Source organism: Amblyraja radiata, chromosome 16 (assembly GCF_010909765.2).
Source record: "Amblyraja radiata isolate CabotCenter1 chromosome 16, sAmbRad1.1.pri, whole genome shotgun sequence".
Lineage (NCBI taxonomy): Eukaryota > Metazoa > Chordata > Chondrichthyes > Rajiformes > Rajidae > Amblyraja > Amblyraja radiata.
Window position 1 is genome coordinate 50,409,627 of NC_045971.1, and position 27,804 is coordinate 50,437,430.

Consider the following 27,804-nt stretch of genomic DNA (forward strand, 5'->3'; position numbering starts at 1 on the left):
ACAAAAAAAAACCCCGTCAAACAGGAGGCGCAAGGTACGACTATGACACCATGTAAAGAAGTCCCATAACACACCGTGTCTTTACTACTGTTTTGTTATCATTCATACAGGTTGCTTCCCTAGCTGTTCGTGGTCTGTCACCGGAGCTAGAGAGAGAGATACAGGGGTAGAGAGGTTACAATTATACTAGTGATGTGGGGAGTGGTTAGTAGTGGTGAGGTCACTATATTAAAGGTACATGCACAAGCCCTCTACAGTAAGTAAGTACATTTTATTTATATAGCACGTTTAAATCAACTCGCGTTAAAAACAAAGTGCTTTACATAGCAACGTTACAAAATTTTGAGATTTAAAAATCAAGTCTGCAATTTATCCCATCAGATAAAGCATAAAAATAAGATTAATTTGACACCTAATTCACTTTCATATCTTCAGTATTAAAAAGGTTATGGCCATTTTCATACTCGGAAATTAGCAACCTGTTCCCTATTGCTTTTCCATTGACCTAACACAAAAGCTGTGATCAACGACAGTCAAAAGCCCATAACTTTCTTAAAAATTAAGAGAACTGAAAGAAATGTTCAGTTATTATAGATTGAAGCATTCTGAAACAAATATTAAACAATCTTATTTGGATGACCTGAAATTAAAGCATAGAATTAGTTAGTTACCCAATACCCACAGCCATCAGGCTATTAAACCTGGCTCGGACAAAACTCTGATTATTAATAACCACTTTCTGTTATTTGCACTTTACCAGTTTATTTATTCATGTGTGTATATATTTATATCATGGTATATGGACACATTTATCTGTTTTGTAGTAAATGCCTACTATTTTCTGTGTGCTTAAGCAAAGCAAGAATTTCATTGTCCTATACAGGGACACATGACAATAAACTCACTTGACTTGAATTGTAGCTGATTACAAAATTCAATTACTAGATCTAAACATCTATCCATTTCTTAAGAAAAGGTTAACATTTTTTAAATAGCCGAAGTGTCCAAATAACATTCACACAAGAATTCACAATATAACATGATTTTTAAATCTCTTTGTCAAGGATTTATAGGGAATTTATAAGGAATTTAGTGTATAATTCCCGTAAATTAATGGCCATTTAAATCATCTTGCGAGTGGGTTTTTGAGGAACGCGATCGATTGGAACGTTGCGGCTGTGGTGAATTTAAAGCCCATATTGGCAGAAAAATACTGCCTGTTTGTATGGGTCCTAAATCACCGTTTCGCACCGTAAAATGTGGATTAAAGGCATCTTAAGAAGCATTTATATATATAAAATAAACGGCTTTCCTTTACCTGTCCCGTACGTGAAATCCGTTCCCGTTGTCGGCGTTGACGGCTTTAGAAACTGATTTTTAAATTACTCCAGTGCTGAAATTGTCGGGTGATTAAAAAAAAATAATTCACAGAACGGCGTCGAACAATTCTTCAGCAAAAGCTTGCACTCCGAGAAAATATATCCAGGACAGGTAGGAGAAACCCCGCATTTTAACCCCCCCCCCCCCCCCCTCAAAGGCGCCAAAGTCGCGCACACGGCCAGTGGCAGAACTGCAGCACCGCTGAAGGTACGTTTTGTAACATACCTACTTCACATCAAAGAAATAATAAAAGAAATAAAAGTTTCCGTACATCCATAGAAAAATTAAAAATCAGAAAAATGACAAAAACACATTATAGAATTCAGCAAGAACGTCCCCCCACAACAGAATCAAAAATTTCCACTGCGGGGAAAGGCAACAAAATGTTAAGTCCTCTTCCTCTGTGAAACACCTGAGGTCGGGGCCTATTTGTGTCCTCCGCAGCCAGTCCGATGTTTTCAGGTCCTCTTTGCCGGAAAGCTGGAACTCCGGCATCGGGTAAACACTCCTCAGCGGCTTGGAAATGTCAGAAGCGCCCGCCCCTCCCCGGAGACTGCGGCACCCGTAGTCCTCAGGCCGCGTTGGCTGGAGCACCGACTCTGGCGATCCCGGATCCCAGGCTCCGCGATGTTCCAAATCCAGCGCCGCCCGCGGCTGGACGCTCCGCAGCCACAGCTCCTCCTTGTTGGAGTCGGCGGTCACCGCACTCCGGAGCTTACCGCACGGCGACCCGGTAAGGCATCGCCCGCTCCGTGTTGGTATCCCAGCGCTGTGCCGCCGCCGAAGCTGTAGTCCCGGCCGGTCCCGACAGGAAACGCCGATCCAGTTCCAAAGGTAGGCCGCGAGGAAGGGGCGAAGAACCAGCTCAGAGGGAAGCCGCCTCTCCGACCAGGTATGGACTAGGAAATAAAGTTTCCCCCTTCCCATTCCCCACCCACCACATAAAAGACCTCCAACTAACATTAGTTTTTTGTCAGGACTAATATATGACAGGATATATATGTATAAGCCCATTACTAGGTGCTGACTGATTAATAATGTGACCGAAAATGCTAATAGTGCATAGAAGGGAATTCAGTTGTATTTAAGGGTCGGCCTACAAACCCGTCCCGTGCGCGTATGGTACAGAACCGCATCTCCTCCCTTCACCGGCGAGAATGTCGGGGTCCTGTGCGGCGGGAGCATTGGAGACCTGGGGACAAACACAGCGAGGCAGGCGAGCGAGGCACCGAGTGTGGTGGTGAGGAAGCTGGAGACACAACCATGGGTAGCTCGTAAGGGAAGAGAAAGTCCGTCAGTAGCTGGGTAGATCGGTGGCGTAGCATCAGGATACGAGACATCGCCATTGGACCTGATTCCGCCAACACAAAATGCCAGCAAACTGCGCAGGCCACTGCCATTGGGAAGTAAAATGGCGATGTGAAAATGACAGAACAAAGCAGATGCTCAAGATATGCAAGAAAATTGACGATGTTAAAGGAAACATGCCATTGTTAGCTGTGGGTGAGGTGAAATTGAGTGACAGACAATGAGATTCAACAAGATGACTGATTCTGGTATGATTTGGGTGGGGGAGGGGTGGAGAGAGAGGAGAAGTGAGGGTTACTTGAAGTTTGACAAGTAGCCAAGTGTCCTTACCTGAAAGGTTGCCCATATTTTTCTGCCGGCACTTTGTGCCTATCTTTGGCAGACACAAGGAACTGCAGATGCTGGTTCAGGCAGCATCTCTGGTTAATGTGGCAATGTTTCATGTCTGAAGAAGGGTTGTGATCCAGAAAACGTGCCCTATACAAGTTCTCCACAGACAGACACAAAATGCTGGAGTAACTCAGCGGGTGAGGCAGCATCTATGAACAGAAGGAATAGGCGACGTTTTGGGTCGAGACCCTTCTTCAGACTGAGAGTTACAGGAGAGGGAGACACAGAGATAAGTGTAAGGTGTTACTGCAGCACTCTGTATTATCTGAATGGTGTCAGATAAGGAAAAACGGAAGTACAACAAGACCTGGGTGTACTTGTACATCAGTCACTGCAAGTATGCAGCAGATACAGTGGGCAGTGCAGAAAGCTGATGGCATGTTGACCTTCATAATGAGGAGTATAGTTGAGGAGCAAAGAGCCCTTTCGACAGTTGTGGCCTGGTGAGGCCACACCTGGTGTATTGTGCGCAGTTTTGGTCTCCTAATTTAAGGGAGGACATACTTGCTTTTGAGGGAATGCAGAGTCGGTTCACCAGGTTAATTCCCGGTATGGCAAGACTCAAATGACGTAAGAATGGATCGACTGGGCTTATATTCACTGGAATTTAGAAGGATCGTATACGAGGGGGTCGTATAGAAACATATAACATCATTAAGGGATTGGACAGGGTAGATGCAAGACACATGTTCCCAATGTTGGGGGAATCAGAGCCAGGTTCCTCAGTTTAAGAATAAGAGGTAGGTAATTTAGGACTGAGATGATGAAAAATGTTTACACCCAGAGAGTTGTGAACCTGTGGAATATTCTGCCACAGAAAGCAGTAGAGGCCAATTCACAGGATGTTTTCAAGAGTTAGATTATGCTCTTGGGGCCAACGGAATCAAGGAATATGAGGAGAAAGCAGGAATGGGGTATTGATTGTGGATGATCAGCCGTGATCATATTGAATGGCGGTGCTGGCTTGAAGGGCCGAATGGCCTCCTCCTGCACCTATTGTCTATGTTTCTATGTAGAAGCTTTTCACTCCACATCACCGTCGATATCACTCCTGCGACTCTCAGTCTGAGGACGGGTCTCGACCTTGAAACGTCGCCCATTCCTTCTCTCCAGAGATGCTGCCCGTGTCACTGAGTTACTGCAGCATTTTGTAGTCTGGCCCCTTGAGGTTTTATCTCAGGTTTGCAGCCTCTGCAGCTGCTCTCATTGTCCCCCCCACGTGGTGCAGGAGCCGCGGAGTCAAGGGTCACCCTCTGGTCCTCCGATTGTAGCGCCACCTGGCGGCGAGAGGCCGCAGTGCAGCTTCTCTGGTCCTCCAGGTGCATCGCCAACTCGCGGCGGGAGGCCGCAGTGCAGCGCGTCTGGTCCTCCGACTGTAGCGGCACCTGGCGGCGGCTCGGCCTATAGGATGCGGTCTCCTGCGGCGGGGACGCGGCTCTAATTGGTCGGACGCAAGGAGGGGGAGGGTCCTGGTCCTTTGTGACGTCGGGCCCGGGGTAAGCGGAACCTGCTCCCATTGGCCGTTGGCGCTGCCCGTCAGTGGGGGGGGAGGGAGGAGGCGGGACCTGGTCGCCGGTCACGTGACGTCATCCTGCAGCCCTGGAGCTTCGTCGCGCCGCAGCTCAGGTGAGAACAGTCGCCGCCGCCGCTCGTGGGCGATCCTGCGGCCGGTGACCCGAGGAGGCGGAGCCCGAGGCCGAGGCGTGCGGACGTGGTGGGGGGAGGGGGATGTGAGTCAGCAGTGAGTGAGGCAGGGAAGGAGGTCTGGGCGGCCTCTGGTCCTCCGGGTGTAGCGCCTCCTGGCGGCGGGAGGCCGCGGTGCAAGGGTACAAGGATGCAGTTAAAGGGAAAGACAGGACAGGAAAAGTGAAGAAAAACACCAGAATTAACGGGGCAGGAAGGGATAGGAGAGTAAGGCCAAGTGAAATAGGAATGGATGTGAAAGGTGAGAGGAGTAATGGATGAAAAGTATTATATATGAATGCACAAATAATAAGAAATGAAGTGGACGAGCTTGTGGCTCAGTTAGAAATTGTCAAGTATGATGTTGTGGGAATTACAGAGCCATGGCTGCAAGAGGGCCAGGGCTGGGAACTGAATGGTCAAGGGCATACGTACTATTGAAAAGACAGACAGGTGGGCAGAGGGGATGGGTAGCTCTGTTGGTAAGGAATGAAATTCAGTCCCTTGCGAGGGATGACATGGAATCGGGAGATGTGGAGTCAGTATGGATAGGACTGAGGAATTGTACGGGTAAAAAGACTAATGGGAGTAATCTACAGGCCCCCAAACAGTAGCCTGGATAAAGGGTGCAAATTGAATCTAGCCACCAAACACGCTGGACTGGGCTCAAACAGTCCTGGGACGGCTGTAGGCTGGGACTCGGTAGGCCGAGGAGGGCAGAACTAGGCCAAACTACATCAGGGGGGCCTAGACTAATATGATAAGTTTTAATCTACAATTTGAGAGGGAGAAGGATAAATCCGAGGTGTCAGTGTTACAGTTGAACAAAGGGGACTATGGAGCCATGAGGGAGGAGCCAGGAGCTGTCCAAAGTTGCCTGAAAATATACCCTAGCAGGGATGACAGTGGAACAACAATGGCAGGTATTTCTGGGAATAATACAGAAGGTGCAGGATCAGTTCATTCCTAAGAGGAAGAAAGATTCCAAGGGGAGTAAGGGATGTCAGGGAGAGTATAAAATAAAAAGAGGTACAACAAAACAAAGATGAGCGGGAAGCAAGAGGAATGGGCAATGTTTAAAGAGCAACAGAAGATAACCAAAAAGGCAAAATGGGGAGAAAAGATGAAGTACGAAGGCAAGCTAGCCAAGAATATAAAGGAGGGTAGTAAAAGCTTCTTTAGGTAACTGAAGAGAAAAAAAAGTTGCCAAAGTGTACCTTGAATTTGTTTAATAACATCCTTTCGAACATAATTGCTCCTACCAGATCCTCTTTCCTTGAAGCCCTTAAATCTGATTTAATTATTTTCAGTGCGGAGAATAGTCTTTCCATGCCGACCTGAGTTGGAGGTATGGCTTACTATCATAGCTGCAAATGTTACTATTTCAGGTTGTAGGGATGACGGGGAATTATAGACCAGTTAGCCTGACAGTGGTGGTGGGAAGCTGCTGGAGTCAATTATTAAAGTAGTAATAACGGCAAATTTTGGATAGCAGATGAAAACATTAGTTAACACCAAAGTTGGATCCTTGAAGACTGAAAAAGGTGAATTAATTATGGGGAGCAAGGAAATGTCAGATGAGTTGAATAGGTACTTTGGATCCATCTTCACTAAGTAGGACACAAACAATCTTCCTGATGTACTGGTGGGCAGAGGATCTGGTATGTCCGGAACTGACGGAAATCCACATTAGGCAGGAAATGGTGTTGGGTAGACTGATGTGACTGAAGGCTGATAAATCCCCAGGGCCTGATGGTCTGCATCCCAGGGTACTTAAGGAAGTGGCTCTAGAAATTGTGGACGCATTGGTGACCATGTTCTCTAGATTCAGGTTCCGTTCCTGTGGATTGGAGGATTGCTAATGTTATCCCACTTCTTAAGAAAGGCGGGAGAGAGAAAACAGGGAATAATAGACCAGTTAACCTGACATTGGTGGTGGGGAAGATGCTGGAGTCAATTATAAAAGATGAAATAGTGGCACATTTGGATAGCAGTAACCAGATCGGTCCGAGTCAGCATGGATATACAAAGGGGAAATCATGTTTGACTAATCTTCTGGAATTTTTTGAGGATGTAACTCGGAAAATGGATAAGGGAGAGCCAGTGGATGTAGTGTACCTAGACTTTCAGAAAGCATTTGATAAGGTCCCACATAGGAGATTAGTGGGCAAAATTAGGGCACATGGTATTGGGGGTAGAGTGCTGACATGGATAGAAAATTGGTTATCAGACAGGAAACAAAGAGTAGGGATGAACGGTTCCCTTTCAGAATGGCAGGCAGTGACTAGTGTGGTACAGCAAGGCTCTGTGCTTGGACCACAGCTATTTACAATATACATTAATGATTTAGATTAAGGGATTACAAGTAACATTAGCCAATTTGCAGATGACACCAAGCTGGGTGGCAGTGTAAACTGTGAGGATGATGCTATGAGAATGCAGGGTGACTTGGACAGGTTGGGGGAGTGGGCAGATGCATGGCAGATGCAGTTTAATTTGGATAAATGTGAGGTTATCCACTTTTGGTAGCAAAAACAAGAAGGAAGATTATTATCTAAATGGTGTCAAGAGGGAAAAGGGGAAGTTCAGTGGGATCTGGGGGTCCTTGTTCATCCGTCAATGAAAGTAAGCATGCAGGTACAGCAGGCAGTGAGGAAAGCAAATTACATGTTGCCCTTTATAACAACAGGAGTTGAGTATAGGAGCAAAGAGGTTCTTCTACAGTTGTACAGGGCCCTACTGAGTCCACACCTGGTGTATTGTGTGCAGTTTTTGACCCCAAATTTGAGAAAGGACATTAGAAACATAGAAACATAGAAAATAGGTGCAGGAGTAGGCCATTCGGCCCTTCGAGCCTGCACCGCCATTCAATACGATCATGGCTGTTCATCCAACTCAGTATCCTGTACCTGCCTTCTCTCCATACCCCCTGATCCATTTAGCCACAAGGGCCACATCTAACTCCCTCTTAAATATAGCCAATGAACTGGCCTCAACTACCTTCTGTGGCAGAGAATTCCAGATATTCACCACTCTCTGTGTGAAACATGTTTTTCTCATCTTGGTCCTAAAAGATTTCCCCTTATCCTTAAACTGTGACCCCTTGTTCTGGACTTCCCCAACATCAGGAACAATCTTCCTGCATCTAGCCTGTCCAACCACTTAAGAATTTTGTAAGTTTATATAAGATCCCCCCTCAATCTTCTAAATTCTAGCGAGAACAAACCGAGTCTATCCAGTCTTTCTTCATATGAAAGACCTGACATCCCTGGAATCAGTCTGGTGAACCTTCTCTGTACTCCCTCTATGCAAGAATGTCCTTCCTCAGATTAGGAGACCAAAACTGTACGCAATACTCCAGGTGTGGTCTCACCAAGGCCCTGTACAACTGCAGTAGAACCTCCCTGCTCCTATACTCAAATCCTTTTCCTAAGAATGCTAACATACCATTTGCTTTCATCACTGCCTGCTGCACCTGCATGCCTACTTTCAATGACTGGTGTACCATGACACCCAGGTCTCGTTGCATCTCCCCTTTTCCTAATAGGCCACCATTCAGATAAGTCTACTTTCCTGTTATTGCCACAAAAGTGGATAACCTCACATTTATCCACATTATACTGCATCTGCCATGCATTTGCCCACTCACCTAGCCTATCCAAGTCATCTTGCAGCCTCCTAGAATCTTCCTCACTGCTAACACTGCCCCCCAGCTTCGTGTCATCCACAAGCTTGGAGATGTTGCATTCAATTCCCTCGTCTAAATCATTAATATTTATTGTAAATAGCTGTGGTCCCAGCACTGACCCCACTAGTCACTGCCTGCCATTGTGTAAAGGACCCGTTTACTCCAACTCTTTGCTTGTCAGCCAGTTCTCTATCCACATCAATACTGAACCCCAAATACCGTGTGCTTTAAGTTTGTATACTAATCTCTTATGTGGGACCTTGTCGAAAGCCTTCTGAAAGTCCAGATTTAACACATCCACTGGTTCTCCCTTATCCACTCTACTAGTTACATCCTCGAAAAATTCTATAAGATTCGTCAGACATGATTTACCTTTCATAAATCCATGCTGACTTTGTCCAATGATTTCATCACTTTCCAAATGTGCTGCTATCCCATATTTAATAACTGACTCTAGCAGTTTCCCCAATACCGATGTTAGACTTACTGGTCTGTAATTCTCCGTTTTCTCTCTCCCTCCCTTTTTAAAAAGTGGGGTTACATTAGCTACCCTCCAATCCTCAGGAACTACTCCAGAATCTAAAGAGTTTTGAAATATTATCACTAATGCATCCACTATTTCTGGGGCTACTTCCTTAAGTACTCTGGGGTGGAGCCTATCTGGCCCTGGGGATTTATCGGCCTTTAATCCATTCAATTTACTTAACACCACTTCCCGGCCAACCTGGAATTCACTCAGTTCCTCCATCTCATTTGACCCCCGGTCCCCTGCTATTTACGGCAGATTATTTATGTCTTCCTTAGTGAAGACAGAACCAAAGTGGTTATTCAATTCACCTGTTTCTGACTGCAAGGGACCTACATTTGTTTTAACTAATCTTTTCCTCTTCACATATCTATAAAAACTTTTGCATTCAGTTTTTATGTTCCCTGCCAATTTTATTTCATAATCATTCTCAACCTCTCCGTTCTCACAACATGGCAATGGAGGCGTTTGCTTGACCGTAGAAGCTGGAACAGTCCGTTGCAGGGGTGGAAGGGGTGTCCCATGATCTTACTGGCTCTGAAGTTGCACCTTCTGATGTATAGTTCCTGCAGAGGGGCGAGTGAAGTTCCCAAAGTACGTTCGGCCGAACGCACTACTCTCTGCAGAGCCTTCTTGTCCTGGGCAGAGCAATTCCCAACCCATATTGTAATATTTCCGGACAAGATTCTTTCCACAGCCGCTGGGTAGAAGCACTGGAGGATCCTCGGAGACACTCTGAATTTCCTCAATTGCATGAGGTGGTAAAGGCGCTGCCTTGCCTTACTCATGAGTGCTGCGGCATGTGATGTCCATGTCATATCCTCAGAGTTGTGGACTCCCAGGTATTTAAAACAGCTCACCCTATCCACAGTATCCCCATTTATCCTCAATGGTGTGTACGTCCTCGGATGATGTGCCCTCCTAAAGTCCACAATCAGCTCCTTAGTTTTTTTGATGTTCAAGAGGAGGCTGTTGTCCTGACACCAGAGTGCCAGATCAGCCACCTCCTCCCGGTAGGCCTTCTCATCGTTGTCTGAGATCAGGCCCACCACCACAGTGTCATCAGAAAACGTGATTATTGAGTTGGAGCTGAACCTTACCACACAGTCATGTGTGTACAGGGAGTACAATAGGGGGCTGAGGACGCAACCCTGGGGCGATCCTGTGCTCAGGGTGAGGGACTTCGATGTATTCCCTTCCATCTTGACTACCTGGGGCCTGGCGGTGAGAAAGTCCAGGGCCCAGGCACACAGGGGGGTGTTGAGCCCTAATTCCAGTAGGAGAGATCTTTGGAAATATGCACGCCCAGGAATTTGAAGCTCTTGAATTTGAGGCATTCCAGTGCAAGTTAAAGGACTTGCTACAGTATGCACCAGATGGCAAAATTTCAAGATGAAAAATGCAAAAACTCCATACCATGGGAGGGGGTGCATACTGTTGGGAGGAGATTAATTTGTGAAGGGTGGGTCTTTTTTTTTAAGTACGTCAAAAATAGGGGAACACAGTCGGATATTTATATTATGTCACGGCTTTGAACCTGGTTTTAAGAGGAATCTTCGAGCGTAACTTGGTGTCCTCCGGAAACATGAATAAAATGAAAGGAGGTTTAGGAAATAATCGAGGAAGTTTCACAGGGTCGCAAGGATAACAGCTTCTGACTTTTATCAGTGTATTGAGAAACAGTTAATTCCGGATAGGTACTATGGTTCTCTCTTATAACTGTACACCAATTGCTAAAACAGTTCTTCCCCAAACTGGGGTATAGTACTGAAGAAGCGTCCCGACCCGAAACGTCACCTATTCCTTTTCTCCAGAGCTACTGCCTGTCCCGCTGAGTTACTCCAGCATTTTGTGTCCATCTCAGGTATAGTACCGATCCACTCAACATACAGCATTAGATATTAGACAGTTCTCTGCAACTGTTACACCACCTTGCTGAAAAAAATATGTATTCTGCACACTGATAATTTCTCTTCTATCAGTCTGTTGTACTTGTATATGATTTCATTGGATTAATCTACAATGTACTATTATACATATCATAACCACCGGGTGGCGCCAGCAATGGCTGCCTCACCAACAGTCTGTCTCATCCATTCCTTCTTTGTTGTTTATAGTGACCTCATCACTTGGGTCGATTGGCACAAACGTTAATTTGTCACCTTGCAGATGCTGGCTTATAACAAAGATATGACACAAAGTACTGGAATAACTCAGTAGGTCAAGTAGCATCTCTGGGTGAAAAGGAGTCCATTAGGTGACGAAGGGTCCCGACCCAAAACGTCACCTATCCTTTTTCTTTTGAGATGCTGCCTGACCCACTGAATAATTCCAGCATTTTGTGTCTGTAATAAGGAGGAACGTCAGATGCTGATTTATACCAGAGATAGACACAAAGTGCTGGAGTAGCTCAGTCCAAGGAAGGGTCCCGACCTGAAACATCACCTATCCATTTTCTCCAGAGATGCTGCCTGACCCGCTGAGTTACTCCAGCGCTTTGAGTCTATCTTGGTACCACACCCAATTACTGGTTTCAGTAGCTTTTAAATTTCTGTAGAAGTTAATTGTGAACAGGGGTTTGTTCTTGAAGACTGGTTCTCACTTTAATTAAACATAATTCTGCATAACAATCCACATAATTCTGTAAACTCCTGGATAATCTCCAAATCTAATGGCTAATCGGTTTCCCGAGTTCCACGTGTCAACTTGTTCCGGTAACCAGAGGAAATCTTGTCTTTGTCAGCTCATTCCAATTCCTCAAGGATGTTGAACACCTTCAATGGATCACTAGAATCCTTCTGTTTCATTTTAAGGGCTACAGGCTTTCTCCATGTAACCTGTGCTTACAATTTATAATCAAAGATTAGGCACAAAATGCTGGAGTAACTCAGCGGGTCAGGAAGTATTTCTGGAGATGGAATGGGTGGCATGTTCCCAATGTTGGGGTAATCAGAACCAGGTTCCTCAGTTTAAAAATAAGAGGTAGGTAAGTTAGGACTGAGATGAGGAAAAATGTTTTCACCCAGAGAGTTGTGAACCTGTGGAATATTCCGCCACAGAAAGCAGTAGAGGCCAATTCACAGGATGTTTTCAAGAGTTAGATTATGCTCTTGGGGCTAACGGAATCAAGGAATATGAGGAGAAAGCAAGAATGGGGTATTGATTTTGGAAGATCAGCCGTGATCATATTGACTGGCGGTGCTGGCTTGAAGGGCCGAATGGCCTCCTCCTGCACCATGTTTCTATGTAGAAGCTTTTAACTCCACATAATAATAATATAATAATAATATCTTTTATTGTCATTGCACGTCAGTGCAACGAGATTTAGTGTGCAGCTCCACTGATGTACAAGAAAGGTAAATAAATACAATACATAAATAAGCAAGCTGAATTGATTGACGTGATCACCTGAGGTAGACTGTCCAAAGGGGGTGGGTGGGGGGTGGGGGACACACATTAGGGCCGGTTCAGAGCCGCTATAGCTCTTGGGATAAAACTGTTCCTGAGTCTGGAGGTTCAGGCGTAGAAGGCCTTGTAACGTCTGCCGGAGGGAATTAGTTGAAACAGACCGTGACAGGGGTGTGATGAGTCCTTATGGATGCTGAGGGCCTTCCTGAGGCACCGCGTGTGGTAGATGCTCTCCAAGGCTGGTAGCTCTTTCCCGATGATCCGCTGCGCTCTGTTGACGACGCGCTGAAGAGCTCTCCTCTCCGCCTCCGTGCAGCTGAGATACCACACAGAGATGCCATACGTTAGTATGCTCTCTGTGGTGCAGCGGTAGAACGTTGTCAGCAGCTGTTGGGGCAGACCAGTCTTTTTTAATGTCCTCAGGAAGAACAGTCGTTGCTGTGCCTTCTTGACCAGCGCAGCGGTGTTTGTGGACCATGTGAGGTCTTCTGAAATGTGAGTGCCCAGGAACTTAAAGCTGGACACTCTCTCCACACTTTCCCCGTAAATGGAGATTGGGGCGTGTTCTCCAGTATGGGACCTCCTGAAGGCAATAATCAGCTCCTTGGTCTTGGAGGTGTTTAGTGCCAAGTTGTTATTGGCGCACCAGTCCGCCAGGTTCTGCACCTCCTCTCTGTGGTTTGTTTCATCACCGTTGGTAATCAGCCCAATCACTGTTGTGTCGTCTGCAAACTTCACGATGGAGTTGGTGTCGAATGCAGGGACACAGTCGTGAGTGAAGAGGGAGTAGAGCATGGGGCTTAGTACACAGTCCTGTGGTGTGCCGGTGCTCAGGGTGATGGTGGAGGACAGGTGCGGGCCCAGTCTCACTGCCTGCGGTTGCTCCGTGAGAAAGGTCAGGATCCAATCGCATATCGGCGAGCTGAGGCCTAGCTGGTGGAGTTTGGTGGTGAGCTTGGTGGGGATGACCGTATTGAATGCAGAGCTATAGTCAATGAAGAGCATCCTCACGTACGTGCCCTGTCTGTCCAGGTGAGTCAGGACAGTGTGAAGGGCCAGAGAGATGGCATCCTCTGTCGATCTATTTGCCCTGTATGCAAATTGATGGGAGTCCAGTGAGGCAGAGATGCTGGATTTAATATGGGAGAGGACCAGCCTTTCGAAGCACTTCCAGTGAGTCAGGGCAACCGGCCGGTAGTCGTTGAGGTTGGTGATTTTGGACTTTTTCGGCACGGGCACTATGGTGGCTGTTTTCAGGCACTTGGGGACCGTTGCTAGAGAAAGGGACAGATTGAAGATTATCGTGAATACCTCTGCCAGCTGTACAGCACAGTCCTTTAGTACCCTTCCCTGTACTCCATCCGGGCCTGCAGCCTTGCGTGGATTGATCCTACGCAGAGCGCACTGTACCTCCTGAGTGCTCAGTGTTAAGGCCGTCGATATAAATATCACCGTCGATATCACTCCTGCGACTCTCAGTCTGAGGACGGGTCTCGACCTTGAAACGTCGCCCATTCCTTCTCTCCAGAGATGCTGCCCGTGTCACTGAGTTACTGCAGCATTTTGTAGTCGGGCCCCTTGAGGTTTTATCTCAGGTTTGCAGCATCTGCAGCTGCTCTCATTGTGTCCCCCACGTGGTGCAGGAGGGCGGAGTCAAGGGGCACCCTCTGGTCCGCCGACTGTAGCGCCACCTGGCGGCGGCTCGGCCTATAGGATAAGGTCTCCTTCGACGGGGACGCGGCTCTAATTGGTCGGACGCAAGAAGGGGGAGGGTCCTGGTCCTTTGTGACGTCGGGCCCGGGGAAAGCGGAACCTGCTCCCATTGGCCGCTGGCGCTGCCCGTCAGTGGGGGGGGAGGGAGGAGGCGGGACCTGGTCGCCGGTCACGTGACGTCATCCTGCAGCCCTGGAGCGTCGTCGCGCCGCAGCTCAGGTGAGAACAGTCGCCGCCGCCGCTCGTGGGCGATCCTGCGGCCGGTGACCCGAGGAGGCGGAGCCCGAGGCCGAGGCGTGCGGACGTGGTGGGGGGAGGGGGATGTGAGTCAGCAGTGAGTGAGGTAGGGAATGAGGTCTGGGCGCCCTCTGGTCCTCCGGCTGTAGCGCCTCCTGGCGGCGGGAGGCCGCGATGCAAGGGTACAAGGATGGAGTTAAAGGGAAAGACAGGACAGGAAAAGTGAAGACAAACACCAGAATTAACGGGGCAGGAAGGGATAGGAGAGTAAGGCCAAGTGAAATAGGAATGGATGTGAAAGGTGAGAGGAGTAATGGATGAAAAGTATTATATATGAATGCACAAATAATAAGAAATGAAGTGGACGAGCTTGTGGCTCAGTTAGAAATTGTCAAGTATGATGTTGTGGGAATTACAGAGCCATGGCTGCAAGAGGGCCAGGGCTGGGAACTGAATGGTCAAGGCCATACGTACTATTGAAAAGACAGACAGGTGGGCAGAGGGGATGGGTAGCTCTGTTGGTAAGGAATGAAATTCAGTCCCTTGTGAGGGATGACATGGAATCGGGAGATGTGGAGTCAGTATGGATAGGACTGAGGAATTGTACGGGTATAAAGACTAATGGGAGTAATCTACAGGCCCCCAAACAGTAGCCTGGATAAAGGGTGCAAATTGAATCTAGCCACCAAACATAAACACGTTGGATTGGGCTCAAACAGTCCTGGGACGGCTGTAGGCTGGGCCTCGGTAGGCCGAGGAGGGCAGAACTAGGCCAAACTGCATCAGGGAGGCCTAGACTAATATGATAAGTTTTAATCTACAATTTGAGAGGGAGAAGGATAAATCCGAGGTGTCTGTATTACAGTTGAACAAAGGGGACTATGGAGCCATGAGGGAGGAGCCAGGAGCTGTCCAAAGTTGACTGAAAATATACCCTAGCAGGGATGACAGTGGAACAACAATGGCAGGTATTTCTGGGAATAATACAGAAGGTGCAGGATCAGTTCATTCCTAGGAGGAAGAAAGGTTCCAAGGGGAGTAAGGGATGTCCTGGACAGTACAAAATAAAAAGAGAAGAAGTACAACGAAACAAAGATGAACGGGAAGCAGGAGGAATGGGTAATGTTTAAAGAGCAACAGAAGATAACCAAAAAGGCAAAATGGGGAGAAAAGATGAAATACGAAGGCAAGCTAGCCAAGAATATAAAGGAGGGTAGTAAAAGCTTCTTTAGGGAAGTGAAGAGAAAGAAATGTTGCCAAAGTTACCAAAGTGTACCTTGAATTTGTTTAACATCCTTCGGAACAGAATTGCTTCTACCAGATCCTCTTTCATTGAAGCCCTTAAATCTGATTTAATTATTTTCAGTGCGGAGAACAGTCTTTCCATGCCGACCTGAGTGGGAGGTATGGCTGTTACTATCATAGCTGCAAATGTTACTATTTCAGGTTGTAGGGATGACGGGGAATTATAGACCAGTTAGTCTGACAGTGGTGGTGGGAAGATGCTGGAGTCAATTATTAAAGTAGTAATAACGGCAAATTTTGGATAGCAGAGGAAAACATTAGTTAACACCAACGTTGGACCCGTGAAGACTGAAAAAGGTGAATTTATTATGGGGAACAAGGAAATGTCAGATGAGTTGAATAGGTACTTTGGATCCATCTTCACTAAGCAGGACACAAACAATCTTCCTGATGTACTAGTGGGCAGAGGATCTGGTGTGTCAGGAACTGAAGGAAATCCACATTAGGCAGGAAATGGTGTTGGGTCGACTGATGTGACTGAAGGCTGATAAATCCCCAGGGCCTGATGGTCTGCATCCCAGGGTACTTAAGGAAGTGGCTCTAGAAATCGTGGACGCATTGGTGACCAATTTCCAATATTCTTTAGATTCAGCATCAGTTCCCGTGGATTAGAGGATTGCAAATGTTATCCCACTTTTTAAGAAAGGCGGGGGAGAGAAAACAGGGAATTATAGACCAGTTAGCCTGAAATCGGTGGTGGGGAAGATGCTGTTCTATTTCCAAGGTCCTTGTGGCTTTACAATAAATTATTTGGTGGTTAAATGTAACTTGTTTTGCGTTGGTCTGTTGTTAATGGGGTTTCTGCCCCATATTTGACCCCCCAAAAAATATTAATTATTAAGGTGACAAGGAACCTTGAAATAGAAGTTGTTCCTGACTTTGGACCCGGGACCAAAGACATTTACAGATCCAGAGTGGAACAGGAGCAGATTCTCAGACACTGGTTTCCATCCCATGTTCCGAAGAAAAGGTAAAGTTTCCCGGTGAACTTATTCCCACTGAAGGTGTGGAGATGGGACTTGGTTTCCGCGCTGTAAAATGAGACTATCCCTGCCTCGTAACTGAGATAAACTCCCAGCCACTCTGGGATGGGATCGGTGAGGAAACGGATTTTCCGAGAGGAGTTCACACGAAACTCGTCACCAACTTGCTCCACGGACCAGAGCCCAGTCACCTGCCTCAGGTTGATGTCTCTCTCCCTGACTAGAGACTCAGCGGCGACTCCCAGACACCAGCCCCAGTTCTCCATCACCTCCACCTCCCAGTAATGTCTCCCCGAGGTGAATCCCTCCGGCCCCAGCACACAAGGCCAGATTGTAAACCTCTTCCCGTTGTCAGGGAGACTCCTCTGTGTCCCGGTCCACCTCACGCTCTTCCGATCCTCGGACACCTCGAGTTTCGAACACGCTGTTTCGAAGTCCAAGGTCACAGAGTCTGCGGTTGAACGGAGAGAGACAGAGAACCTCAGTGGGTGGGAAGGGATGAAGGAATGTAGGAGATAGTGGCCACACACACACGCCCACACATACGCACACACACACACACACACAAACACACACACACACGCACACACACACACATCCACGCACACACACACACATGCACACACACACATGCACACACACGCACACACACACACACACACATATATACACACACACACACGCAATTCACATATTGTCGATGCATGCAAAACCACGAGGCAAAAGATAGAATTAATGCCGTAGAAGTCTCCCCAGTTAACGGGAATAAATGGCCGGAGGGCAATTAAGGTGAGAGAAGGAAGATTTAAATGGATCACAGGGGCAAGGTCTTCACATAAAGGTGTATGGAACGGCAGACTGAAGAACTGCCCAACAGTCACCCATGCTTTTTCGCCAGCGATGCTGCCTGACCTGCCGAGTTATTCCAGTACTTTGTGTGTCTAACCGGTATATGGAATCAGCCATTGGATAAGACAGGTACAATAACACATTTTCAATTATATTTAGACAATAGACAATAGACAACAGGTGCAGGAGTAGGCCATTCGGCCCTTCGAGCCATTCAACGTGATCATGGCTGATCATCTCCAATCAGTACCCCGTTCCTGCCTTATCCCATATCCCCTGCCTGCGCTATTTTCAAGAGCCCTATCTAGCTCTCTCTTGAAAGTATCCAGAGAACCAGCCTCCACCGCCCTCTGTGGCAGATAATTCCACAGACTTACAAGTCTCTGTACAGGGTACGTGGACAGGAACTCTCTTTGGACAGGGTACATGGACAGGAAAGGTTTAACAGGATATGGGGCCTAACCCAGGCAAATGGGACTGGCTTAGCATCAATGAGTTCCTGTACTGCATTACTCCAGCACTCCACGACATTGAGGATCTGGGGGATTTGTCTGTGTGGCATTCTCAGTTTTATAACTTAGAGTAATGCTAACTGGGCAGATGATTATCACATGTACGTGGAGATTTGTGGGGTTGCTCTGCGTCTCTGTGCATTGTGAAATGTACGTAGCAGGTTGGTGGGTTAACAGTGCAGAGAGATGTAATTCTATGCCGAACAAATATTTGCTGAGCATACACGAGAAATTACACCCATGTTTGTTAAACACGGTTGCTGGAAACTGGGTGGAGATAATAAATGGTATGTATAGGAAGGAACTGCAGATGCTGGTTTAAACCGAAGATAGACAAAAAAAGTTGGAGTAACTCAGCAGGACAGACAGCATCTCTCAGACTGAAGAATGGTTTCGACCCAAAACGTCACCCATCCCTTCTCTCCAGAGATAGTGCCTCTCCTGCTGAGTTTTTCCAGCTTTTAGTGTCTATAAATGGTGTATAAGTGTTATGTCCCGGGGATCCATGACATGGTAGTGTTGTAATGTTAAGCATAAAACATAGTATTGGAGGAACTCAGCGTGTCAGGCAGCGTGTGAGGAGGGAATAGCCAGATGGCACTTTGGGTCTGGACACTATTTCAGTTTGGATTCCAGGTTACAGTGGGAAGTAAGGGTGGACATCTCAATAGACAATAGGTGCAGGAGTAGGCCATGCGGCCCTTCGAGCCAGCACCACCATTCAATGTGATCATGGCTGATCATCCACAATCAGTACCCCTTTCCTGCCGTCACCCCATATCCCCTGACTCAGCAACCTTCAAAAGTCCTTTCTAGCTATTTCTTGAAAGTTTCCAGAGAACTGGCCTCCACCGCCCTCTGATGCAGAGAATTCCACAGACTCACAACTCTCTGGGGAAAAAGTGTTTCCTTATCTCCGTTCTAAATGGCTTACCTCTTATTCTTAAACTGTGGCCCCTGGTTCCGGACTTCCCCAACACCGGGAACATGTTTCCTGCCTCTAGCGTGTCCAAATCCTTAATAATCTTATATGTTTCAATAAGAAACCCTCTCATCCTTCTAAATTGTAGAGTGTACTCGCGGCGGCTTTACCCGAAATCCTCCTTGAACACATCTGTGAGGGAACTTTTCAAGGAAGACAGGGCTGGGCATTTTACTGAATAGTGATACTTACTGAATTTGGAGCGTAGTCAATACTAATTAGTGCATGATGATAAGTACAAAGTACAGGCAGCATCTCTGGAGCAAATGGATGAGTGAGGTTTCAGTTCGGGACCCTTGTTTAGACTCAGTGCTGCCCGACTCGCTGAGTTACTCCAGCACTTTGTGTATACCTTCGCTATAAACCAGCATCTGCAGTTCCTTTCTACACACTAATTATGGCCCACCAAGTCTTAATGCACTGCCTCCCTGTTGCGGTTTCACAATTACTGTGAGGCTCACAAAGGGCAGATCAGAGTCAACCAGCAACGAGACTATAGGCCTAAGGCTCCATGCTGGCCCGGGGAGGGAGAGGAAAGAATAAAGAGGAGGAGGGGGGGGGGGGGGGGGTGGGGGGAGTGAGTCGCTGGAGACGTCGGACGCGTGGAGCAAGGGCCGGTAGGTGGGAGACCTGTAGTAATGCCTCCAACACCTTCAAGGTTGGCTGCAGGAAGTGCCCAGGGACCCTAAAGATGTCCGGGCAATGAGAGGGATGTCAGTTCACGGGCCAATCTGGTTGAAGGTGACAGAGGAAGGCACTGCAGGAGCCTGGGATTTGCCTGGATTGGGAACTGCTCCAGTAAACAGCGCGTGCGGGCGGACCAGACTTTGGAAATGGCGCTAAAACATGGCGGCGGCTGCATGAGTAAATATGCAAAAATAATTTCACTGTACAGTTGCACATGTGACATATAAAGTACCATTGAGTGGGTGTAGGGCACAGATTTACATTGCTGGTAACATCAGTGCATTGTTATGATAATAACAGTTAACCCAATGGCATGAATATTTGACGGTACTGGGCCTGTACTCGCTGGAGTTTAGAGGGATAAGGGGGGACCTCATTAAAACTTCCCGAATAGTGAACGGCGTGGATAGAATGGGTGTGGAAAGGATGTTTCCACGTGGGAGAGACTCAGAAGTCTCAGATTTAAAGGGCGTTTCTTTAGGAAGTAGATGAGGAGGAATTTATTTAGTTAAATCTGTGGACATTTTTACCACAGAAGGCTCTAGAGGCCAAGTCAATGGACATTTTTTAAGGCAGAGATAGAGATCCTTGATTAGGATGGATGTCAGGGGTTATGGGGAAAAGGCAGAAGAATGGGGTTCGCAGGGAGAGATACTGTAGAGCAGCCATGATTGAATGATGGAGTAGACCTGATGGGCCGAATGGCCTAATTCTGCCCCTATCCCCTACGACCTTATGAACTTTTGATACCCAGTGAATTAATTGATTGGATTGAAGTTGCTTCACTGCTGCCCTGGGATTTGAATTCATGTGTGAAGTTTATGAAGTGTGAATGTGTACAGGATGTGTGGTTCCCTCATGAAGTGAGTTTAGGTTGTGTTGTGTTCATGGACCTGACATCGCCCACTGACAATTTGACCGTCATGTTTCCATGCAGGTTTGTTTTGGGACTAGGATAAATATTTAATTTAATCTAACAAAAAAAAGCTTTTCACTGCACTCGTGAAAATAATAAACTGATCTCAACTAATTGTACTTATCTCCATTATGTTTTGTCTGCTTTGCATTTCATTGGTGCACACAGATCTCTAATATGTATGTAGCTATGGATGAATTTGTCTCAATGTTACCTCGCTTAATGATGCCAAACATTTTTCTCAAAGGTACGTTCAACAAAAACGGGTGATCGAATTTTTCAACCGGCATTCTGCTACCGACAATGTATGCGCCCCACATCCAACCCTGCAAATATTAGATAGTTAGTTTTAATATTAACGTCAACACCTTTGTGAATTATTCCACTACATCGTGCAGGGTTTCAATAAAGAATACATCCTACCTTCGCTTCCGACCAGCTTCTTCCTGAAATAAATACAACACAAAATCTCAATTGATTGAGACAACCTTCCACATCCCAACAGCAGAATCCCCCCCACTCCCCACCCCTCAACCCCCCTCCTCCCACCTTTTAGTTTAGTTTAGAGATACAGTGCGGAAACAGGCCCTTCGGCCCACCAGGTCCGCGCCTACCAGCGAGCCCCTCACACTTTAACACTATCCTACACCCACGAGAGACAATTTTCATATTTACCAAGCCAATTAACCCACAAACCTGTACTTCTTCTTTGGAGTGTGGGAGGAAACTGAAGATCTCGGAAAAAACCCACACAGGTCACGGGGAGAACGTACAAACTCCGTACAGACAGCACCCATAGTCGGGATCGAACCCGGGTCTCCGATGCTGCATTCGCAGCAACTCTACCACTGCGTCACCGTGACCGACCTCTCCAAATCGTTTGACAGTCTGCCGAAAATCCCCAACTATTAGGGAAGAAGAAAGTTCAGTAAAGATGTAGAACCACGGGAGAAAGTGCAAAGTAGAAGAGCACTGTGGTATATGAAAGGATGCAAATAAAGGAGAATACTGCAAATACTGAACTCATTTACCGTATTAAATGAAATGCATGATTTGATGGTGAATCTTACATTGGAAAGACATGTCTTAAGACGCTTATCGGGAAATCATATCTGTTTGTGACAAGACCAAAACTCAAAGCCACAATCAAATCTTAGAGGACTTTCAGTGGAGAGGACATGGAACGTTTTAGTAAACAGGCTGTGACTGTGCATTATCATTGACCTAAAGTGATATGTGACCTCTCACCTGGAGTAATGTCACACCATTTACTTGACCCAGTTGTTTCTGTAAAATTGGGAGTTCCTGCTGCATAAGATTCAAACACACTTGAATCTCTTGAATATTTTTCTCCATTGTATTTAGAATCATCTCTTTCTCATCGCTGAGATATTTAAGTAGGCGTTGTTCTCTATGGAAGAGAATCTGGTGCAGTTCAGCAAACAGGGACCTGATGTGGGACTGCAGATACTGTGACTGTTCCTGGCAAAGGAAAGACAGATATTATTACAATGCAATACGGATAATAAATCTGTTCTAGATTTCGACTCTATTCAAAAACCAAAATAAATAAACTTTTCCCCAATGTCTCACCCATTTGTGATAAATGTAAGTCTCAAGAAGCTACCATAGCGCACTCTTTTGTTTTTTGTATAAAAATCCAAAAATTCTGCAACGAAATATTTGAAATCTTCACAAAATTATTTAAAATAAAACTTGTATCAAAAGCAGAATGGATTATTTTTGGAATAACGGAAGGTAACCCCGAACTAAACGTGTTTCAAAAGAACCTACTTAATTACGGGCTAATAATGGGAAAAAAGCTTATACTCAAATTCTGGAAAAATGCTCCTATACCAACAATAAAAATGTGGATGTCAAACATGTTCGAAACATTACACCTGGAAGAGATGAGACTCCTCCTAGCAGGCAAAGCAGACCACTTCCAAAAGACGTGGTCTGCATTTATGGAACTACTACAAGCATAAGGTGCAATAGTAATTTAAAAAATAAATGGTGCCAGGATCTGGTAACGGGGGGGGGGGGGGGGGGGTAAAAAATACGGTTGGTATACTCTTGTTTGCGGAGTTTTGTGTTATAATAGAGCGATTGTTTCTCTTTTTTTTCCCCTTTCTTTTCTAGGGTCTATTTCCCTTCTCTAACTTCTTTTCTAAGGGGCTTTCTTTTCCCAACACTTTCCTGCACCTTCATGACTCTTTTTTCCTTTCCTTCTTTTATTTCTATCTTTCTTAAAGCTCAAAAAGGTACAACAAATGTAATAAGATATATGTGATGTATATTACTGTACTTTACTGTACTTCTAATAAAAATATTTTTTTTTAATTAAAAAAAAGATTTCGACTCTGGAAGGAGGAGACCTTACCAGAACTCCACAAACCTTCTCCTTCTGTTGCTGTTCCATTTGTTCCAACGGCAATTTATTTTGAGTGAGAGATTCTAAGGAAGATTTGATCTCAGCCTTAGATTGGAATTGTGAAAAATAGAATCAGATACAAACATTGTCATGAAACAGGAAAGTGATCACAATCCGATTTATTTTACCTTGTAGATTTCAACAGCTTCATCGACCGGCATGAAGCTGTGAGACTTGTGTTCCCGCCCAGCTGAACAAATCACACAGATCAGTTTCTTGTCCGTTTCACAAAACAGCTTCAGTTGCTCCTGATGTTTCTCGCAGTGAAGTTTACTTTCCTTCTCTTTGAGATTCAGGTTCAGTGTTCGAGCTTTCTCAGCCAGACTCGCCAAGGCCCGACTAACCCTGAGGGTGCGCTCTGCAAATACCTCTACATTCCGGACAGGAGTTCCTATCTTCATGTTCCCATAACTGCGTGATACAGGAGCGGCAGGAGTTGTGGCCGCAGTCTGGTGACACCGGATCGGTGAATAAGTCTAAACAGATGGGACAAATTAGATCTTCCCTTAAACTCTCAAGCTGTTGTTTTGAAGCCATGTTGATTCGAGACAGGGGGGATTCCGGGGCTACCTGAAGATGGTTGGTCTTAAAACTGAAGGGATAAAAAATCGTCTTGAGACTTAGCCCTAACATGGACCAAAGAACTGAATTCAAGTCTTGAGGCGATACATGCTGGGATGCATCACCTTACAGTCCTGACTGAAGACGATTGCAAATATCTCAGTCATGCCAATACTACATTTCACCCATTATTAATCAATAACCAATACATACGAGGGAACCGATAAGAATGAACGTTCCAACAAACCAATCAGTTTCAGATGTAAGAAAGAACTGCAGATGGCGGATAAAATCGAAGGTAGACACAAAATGATGGAGAAATTTAGCGGGTGAGGCAGCATCTATGGAGACAAGGAATGGGTGGCGTTTTGACTCGAGATCCTTCTATGGGTCTCGTCCCGAAACGTCACCCATTCCTTCTCTCCATAGATGCTGCGTCACCCGCTGAGTTACTCCAGCATTTTGTGGCTACCTTCAATCAGTTTCAAGATTGCTTTAGTTCCTTTGGTGCTCGATCAATATCGTACGTTGAGCTGCTGGTCAGTGAGGTTCACGAACATAGAAATGTGTTGCATCTCCGCACGGCTCCCCACGGCTTCAAGACTCAACGATAGATTCACTATTTTCACGTAATTAACAAATCTGCCTTGCATTCTCGGCATTCAGCTTACCGCTCCTTTAGTAATTTCCAAATCAACCGCCCCTCTTTTTCTGCACCACCACATGGTCACGTTTACCGGGGTTTTATTTTGCCAGACGGCTCTTGCACCTTTCAAACCGAGTCAGTGGACTTTAGGACCCGGGGAAGCCCGGAGATCAGTCCCCGCCGCCCGCGGCGATCGTTTCAATCTTTATATTTTCACCAAAGTAATTTCTGTTCCTTTGCCGGACGCGGTTAACGTGTTAAAATGAACGGATCGACAGACAGACAGCTCTGATTTCAGTTGCTGTTTATTTCACTCTTCCCACATTTACATTCCCTCTGGTTTTATTTCCGCGCTCACTGGGGTTTGTTTCACGACGCGGAATATGTGGATTAAATGGGAGCCGTTCGTTCAGCGCCGACCTGTTGTCCACCGGGTTTCTGCCCCAGAGTACCTGAGCCCCACTCCTGACGCCGGTCCCGGGACCCGACCCTCTTGCACAACAGCAGCGGAAACCGGAGCAGATTCTCATCTCATCTCAAGGTTAAAGTTTCTCCATGAATTTATTCCCAGTGAAGGTGTGGAGATGGGACTTGTTGTCCGCGTCGGTAAATGAACTGTCCGGGACTCGTAACTGAGATAAACGCCCACCCTTCCGGGGATGCGACGGGCGTGGAGACGGGATTGAGTGGAGGTGAGTGCATTAAACACGTCATCCCATCGCCTGATGCTCCAGACTCCAGTCTCCGGGGTCAGTGTGCCTGGTCTCTTCCTCTCCACAGACTCTGCTGCGACTCCCAGACCCCAGCCCCGACTCCCCGCCACCTCCACCTCCCAGTAATGTCTCCCCGATGTGAATCCCTCCGATCCCAGCACACACCTCCCACCTTTTGGGTTTGGTTTTCTTAGTTGATTGCTTATTCCGGAGATATAGCACAAGTACTTTGTGTTTTAATTGTAATTTAACATCTAGCCGAGCAAGTGACTGCTGTGAACAGAGCAGCTGACAACTAGGGAAAGTCCATGTGACAGCTTGAAAAGACAGCCGGCAGGGGGGGGGGGGGGGGGGGGGGGGGGTTGGGGGAGTGAGTCGCTGGAGACGTCGGACGCATGGAGCAAGGGCCGGTAGGTGGGAGACCTGTAGTAATGCCTCCAACACCTTCAAGGTTGGCTGCAGGAAGTGCCCAGGGACCCTAAAGATGTCCGGGCAATGAGATGGATGTCAGTTCACGGGCCAATCTGGTTGAAGGTGACAGAGGAAGGCACTGCAGGAGCCTGGGATTTGCCTGGATTGGGAACTGCTCCAGTAAACAGCGCGTGCGGGCGGACCAGACTTTGGAAATGGCGCTAAAACATGGCGGCGGCTGCATGAGTAAATATGCAAAAATAATTTCACTGTACAGTTGCACATGTGACATATAAAGTACCATTGAGTGGGTGTAGGGCACAGATTTACATTGCTGGTAACATCAGTGCATTGTTATGATAATAACAGTTAACCCAATGGCATGAATATTTGACGGTACTGGGCCTGTACTCGCTGGAGTTTAGAGGGATAAGGGGGGACCTCATTAAAACTTCCCGAATAGTGAACGGCGTGGATAGAATGGGTGTGGAAAGGATGTTTCCACGTGGGAGAGACTCAGAAGTCTCAGATTTAAAGGGCGTTTCTTTAGGAAGTAGATGAGGAGGAATTTATTTAGTTAAATCTGTGGACATTTTTACCACAGAAGGCTCTAGAGGCCAAGTCAATGGACATTTTTTAAGGCAGAGATAGAGATCCTTGATTAGGATGGATGTCAGGGGTTATGGGGAAAAGGCAGAAGAATGGGGTTCGCAGGGAGAGATACTGTAGAGCAGCCATGATTGAATGATGGAGTAGACCTGATGGGCCGAATGGCCTAATTCTCCCCTATCCCCTACGACCTTATGAACTTTTGATACCCAGTGAATTAATTGATTGGATTGAAGTTGCTTCACTGCTGCCCTGGGATTTGAATTCATGTGTGAAGTTTATGAAGTGTGAATGTGTACAGGATGTGTGGTTCCCTCATGAAGTGAGTTTAGGTTGTGTTGTGTTCATGGACCTGACATCGCCCACTGACAATTTGACAGTCATGTTTCCATGCAGGTTTGTTTTGGGACTAGGATAAATATTTAATTTAATCTAACAAAAAAAAGCTTTTCACTGCACTCGTGAAAATAATAAACTAATCTCAACTAATTGTACTTATCTCCATTATGTTTTGTCTGCTTTGCATTTCATTGGTGCACACAGATCTCTAATATGTATGTAGCTATGGATGAATTTGTCTCAATGTTACCTCGCTTAATGATGCCAAACATTTTTCTCAAAGGTACGTTCAACAAAAACGGGTGATCGAATTTTTCAACCGGCATTCTGCTACCGACAATGTATGTGCCCCACATCCAACCCTGCGAATATTAGATAGTTAGTTTTAATATTAACGTCAACACCTTTGTGAATTATTCCACTACATCGTGCAGGGTTTCAATAAAGAATACATCCTACCTTCACTTCCGACCAGCTTCTTCCTGAAATAAATACAACACAAAATCTCAATTGATTGAGACAACCTTCCACATCCCAACAGCAGAATCCCCCCCACTCCCCACCCCTCAACCCCCCTCCTCCCACCTTTTAGTTTAGTTTAGAGATACAGTGCGGAAACAGGCCCTTCGGCCCACCAGGTCCGCGCCTACCAGCGAGCCCCTCACACTTTAACACTATCCTACACCCACGAGAGACAATTTTCATATTTACCAAGCCAATTAACCCACAAACCTGTACTTCTTCTTTGGAGTGTGGGAGGAAACTGAAGATCTCGGAAAAAACCCACACAGGTCACGGGGAGAACGTACAAACTCCGTACAGACAGCACCCATAGTCGGGATCGAACCCGGGTCTCCGATGCTGCATTCGCAGCAACTCTACCACTGCGTCACCGTGACCGACCTCTCCAAATCGTTTGACAGTCTGCCGAAAATCCCCAACTATTAGGGAAGAAGAAAGTTCAGTAAAGATGTAGAACCACGGGAGAAAGTGCAAAGTAGAAGAGCACTGTGGTATATGAAAGGATGCAAATAAAGGAGAATACTGCAAATACTGAACTCATTTACCGTATTAAATGAAATGCATGATTTGATGGTGAATCTTACATTGGAAAGACATGTCTTAAGACGCTTATCGGGAAATCATATCTGTTTGTGACAAGACCAAAACTCAAAGCCACAATCAAATCTTAGAGGACTTTCAGTGGAGAGGACATGGAACGTTTTAGTAAACAGGCTGTGACTGTGCATTATCATTGACCTAAAGTGATATGTGACCTCTCACCTGGAGTAATGTCACACCATTTACTTGACCCAGTTGTTTCTGTAAAATTGGGAGTTCCTGCTGCATAAGATTCAAACACACTTGAATCTCTTGAATATTTTTCTCCATTGTATTTAGAATCATCTCTTTCTCATCGCTGAGATATTTAAGTAGGCGTTGTTCTCTATGGAAGAGAATCTGGTGCAGTTCAGCAAACAGGGACCTGATGTGGGACTGCAGATACTGTGACTGTTCCTGGCA

General features: G+C 46.2%; 1 long non-coding RNA gene and 1 pseudogene across 1 annotated transcript; one reads left to right on the plus strand and one right to left on the minus strand.

Annotated features, from left to right (window-relative positions):
• The window catches only part of LOC116982309, a 999,615-nt pseudogene that overhangs the window by 70,930 nt on the left and 900,881 nt on the right, over positions 1-27,804 (plus strand).
• Positions 20,863-22,101, minus strand: LOC116982226. The gene is made up of 3 exons (XR_004414407.1): positions 21,816-22,101; positions 20,991-21,013; positions 20,863-20,893 (listed from the first exon to the last, which is right to left on the minus strand). It is a non-coding gene; the product is annotated as an uncharacterized LOC116982226 (long non-coding RNA).